The following is a 4356-nucleotide window of genomic DNA, read 5'->3' as shown; positions in this document are numbered from 1 at the left end:
CATAAAAAAAATGGGGAGACGAAATGAATAGACATTTCTCTGAGGAAGAGAGAAGGATGGCCAACAAACACATGAAAACATGCTCACCTTCGCTCATCATCAGGGAGATCCAAATCAAGACAACAATGACATACCACCTCACACCAGTGAGGTTGGCTCACATCAAAAATAATGGGAACAACCTTTGTTGGAGAGGATGTGGTATGAAAGGAACTCTCATTCATTGCTGGTGGGAATGCCCCTTGGTCCAACATCTATGGAGAAAAGTCTGGAGAGTGCTCAAAGAACTTAGAATTGAGCTGCCATTTGACCCAGCAATTGCTCTCCTAGGCATATATCCCCAAGATGGAAGGACATTCATTCCAAAATACGTATGCACCCCACGATTTATTGCAGCACTCAGTATAATAGCCAAATCTTGGAACCAACCTCGATGTCCAATAACAGATGAATGGATCATTAAGATGTGGTACATATATACAATGGAATATTACATGGCAGTTAGAAATGATACAATCACAGACTTTGCAGCAACGTGGATGGACCTAGATCATGTTATGTTAAACGAAGTAAGTCAGAAGACAAAAGAAAAACACAGAATGGTAGCACTATTCTGAAACACCTAGAACACATAAAAAACAAAAAAAATGACATTGAAGAAGCATAACTGCTAGAACCACAAAGAAAGACTTCATAAACTCCATTCCCTGATCTGCACAGCCACCAAGATCTTTAGAAACAGGTCTGATTTTACCATCCAAGATAAAGTAGAAGTCTTCCACATACCACGAAAGCAGCAAGAGGAGAATAAATGATCTATTTTTTTGACGTCTTTATTTTGGTGTGGAGATTACGGTTGATGTCTCCAATATTATTTTATTTTATTTTGTTTTGTTTTTCTCTTTCTTTTTTGCACTTGAGTATGATTTGATTTCAGAACCGAGATTATTGTGTGGTGCCTGTCTTTATTGCTGTGGTGCTTATCGGTTATTTAATTCGATATTTTTTTGTGTGTATTGTTGTGGTATTTTAATTACTTTTTTCACATCCTCTCTCAAACTGAGGTTGGAAGCCTCTAGACAGGACTCTGCCTATTTTCAGCATATTTGATTTTTGATTGAGAAGAGGACATATTAGGTGATGGGTATTCCCCTGATTCAATGTGAATATGTACCCAAAATACTACAGTGAAAGATATGTAAGCCATTATGAAAAAAAAATTGTGTTTTTAATCAGAAATTTTCTTTGACTTACATGTATTATTATTATATCAATTATATTATATGTTATGTTATGTCACTATATTATGTTATATTAGTTTACCTCATTACGTTAATCAATTTTGTCCTTTAAATGAATTCTTACTTTAAAAAAAAAACAAAAAAAAAAAACAAAAAAACCAACTTTAGTTTGCCCTGAAGAAAAAGAAATAAAATAAAATAAATAAAAGATAAGATAAGGCCTCCCAAATCTTACCACAGGCTGTGTTCTTTACACTGGCTGTATAGAAAGAGGAGGTACAGTAAAGGCACCCCATATACACCTCAACACAGGCCCCTTGCCGGGTATGTATTGTGAATTGGGGGACAAAAAAAATGGCAATACTCCCCATAGAATTATAAAGATTTAATATGATTCCCTTAAAAATACCCATGCCATTCTCGAAAGAAGTGGATCAATCACTTATGAAGTTCATCTGGAACAATAAACACCCTCGAATAGCTAAAGCACTCCTAGGGAAAAGGAAAATGGGAGGCATTACTTTTCCCAACTTTAAACTGTACTACAAAGCAATAGCTATCAAAATAACATGGTATTGGAATAAAGACAGACCCTCAGATCAGTGGAATAGGCTTGAGTTCTCAGACATTGTCCCCCAGACATACAATTACCTAATTTTTGACCAAGAAGCAAGAGATCCCAAGTGGAGCAGGGAAAACCTCTTCAACAAGTGGTGCTGGCAGAACTGGTTAGCCACTTGCAAAAAAGCGAATATAGACCTCCGGTTAACGTCATGTACGAAGGTAAAATCTAAATGAATTAAAGACCTTGATATCAGACCTGATATCATAAGGTATATAGAACAACACGTCAGTAAAACACTCCATGACATTGAGACTAAAGGCATCTTCAAGGAGGAAACTGCACTTTCCAAACAAGTAGAAGCAGAGATCAACAGATGGGAATACATTAAACTGAGAAGCTTCTGCACCTCAAAAAAAAATAGTGCCCAGGATACAACAGTCACCCACCGAGTAGGAGAAACTATTCACCCAACCCCCATCAGATAAGGGGCTAATATTCAAAATATACAGGGCACTGACAGAACTTTACAAGAAAATCATCTAATTCCATCAAAAAATGGGGAGAAGTAATGAACAGACGCTTTGATAAAAAAGAAATACAAATGACCAAAAGGCACATGAAAAAATGCTCCTGGTCACTAATCATCAGGGAGATGCTAATCAAAACAATGATGAGATACCACCTCACACCACAGAGATTGGCATACATCACAAAGAATGAGAACAATCAGTGCTGGAGGGGATGTGGAGAGAAAGGAACTCTTATACACTGCTGGTGGGAATGTTGTCTAGTCCAACCTCTATGGAAAGCGATATGGAGAGTCCTCCAAAATGGAAATTGAGCTCCCAATCGATCCAGCTATTGCACTCCTTGGGATATACCCTAAGAACACACGAATACAATACAAAAACCCCTTTCTCACACCTATATTTATTGCAGTACTATTCACAATAGTCAGGCTCTGGAAACAACCAAGATGCCCTTCAACAGACGAATGGCTAAAGAAGGAAGTATTTTGATTAAGAAACCAAGACCAAACACTTGTATGTACATTGAGTAGAAATAAAAAATGATCAGAGCTAAACACCAAATCCAAAGCAATGACAAAAGAATCTATACCCAATGTACAAGCTAGACACAGAGGGGACCACTTATATAGCAGCCCAGTGGGCAAAGAAGGGGGATGTGGGATGCATGTTGGGAACAAGGGTAGAGGGAAGACAATATTGGTGTTGGAAAGGCCCCTGATTCAATGTCACTATGTACCTAAAATATTACTGTGAAAGTTTGTAATCCACTTTGGTCAAAATAAAAATTATTAAAAAAATATTATAAACAAGCAAAAAAAGTGGCTACTCATGTCATATAGTTGTGAAAGCTTGGCAATATTGTCTTTGAAGACAAAATATAGGCTTAATACAATGATTTTTAACCACCAGTAGACATATTTTCTATGATTCATAAAAATCTGCTGGCCCACAATAAATTATTAATGCTTAACGCAGGATACATTTGAACTGTATAGTGGTTGTTATAAATATTGATATATAAATATTCTTATTCAAATAATGATTTCTATTTGTTTCTTAGAAATTTTAACACTTTTTTTCATTTCACAGGTACACAGGCATAAACAATATTAAAAAAGCTCTGGCAGATAGCACTGTGATTTTAGCAAAGAATATTTATAGGCAGTATTTAAGGTATTTTCTTATTTTAGTTATATATGATAATATACAAATCAAGAACACAGTTTGAAAAAAGGACTCTTGTATTTTTAAAATAAATTCTAGAGAAATATTTTAAGTAGGACATGCAGAGTTTAAAAATAAGTGATTTCCTCCCTTGACACTTCCAAGGAAATATTCCCATTTAAAGAATGTTATCCTTATGATAATTTTAAACCTACACTCCCTGACCTCAAGGTTAAGTCTCAGTGGTATCAGGCTCTTTGCTAACTTAGAAATATTTTGGTCACTGTTTCCAACCAGACAATGATGCTTTAATACTCTGAAAATACTCATGTCTACTAGACTCAAAGGCTCTAAGAATTGCAGTTACTATTTCATGGCATTTAACTCCCAACCTAGGGTTTAATGGGTCCAGTTTAAAGAATATGTTCTGGTCCAGATTTTGGATAATTTGTTAATTACTCATAAAGAGAAATCTTAATTGATACACAGGAAATTACACCATTTCCAGGAAATTGCACCATGTGAACTTGGTTCTCTAACTATTGACTTGTAATTTTGTGTTCTTTGATGGTTGGTCAAGTTAGTCTTTGTTTCATCAAATTTCATATTAAAAGGATCTACTTCCCCCCAACTATCTTTTGTAGTTGAATCTAATTTAAATAAAACATTCTTGGAACTATATAAATTATATGATAATATTTTAGGAATTTTGGGGGGAATGAAGGTATTTTTTTCAAGGGAAAGGAATATGCACAATTTATAATCAAAGAGCAAAATAAGGATGGCCAAAGGTGTTTACATACTTTGTATATCTCAAATTTTAGTTGGTTTATTTATATTTTGGCTTATTTTAATA

At 35.1% G+C, this 4356-nt stretch overlaps 1 non-coding gene across 1 annotated transcript; it reads left to right on the top strand.

Moving 5' to 3' along the window:
• Window positions 1–1459: 1459 nt before the first annotated feature.
• Window positions 1460–1592, top strand: LOC126010121 (small nucleolar RNA SNORA51). Its single transcript, XR_007496257.1, has one exon. It is a non-coding gene; the product is annotated as a small nucleolar RNA SNORA51 (small nucleolar RNA).
• The last annotated feature ends 2764 nt before the right edge of the window (window positions 1593–4356 follow it).

Source organism: Suncus etruscus, chromosome 5 (genome assembly GCF_024139225.1).
Source record: "Suncus etruscus isolate mSunEtr1 chromosome 5, mSunEtr1.pri.cur, whole genome shotgun sequence".
Classification (NCBI taxonomy): Eukaryota; Metazoa; Chordata; class Mammalia; order Eulipotyphla; family Soricidae; genus Suncus; species Suncus etruscus.
The sequence above is the reverse complement of the archived record's forward strand: the minus strand, read 5'-3'. Positions and strand labels throughout refer to the sequence as shown.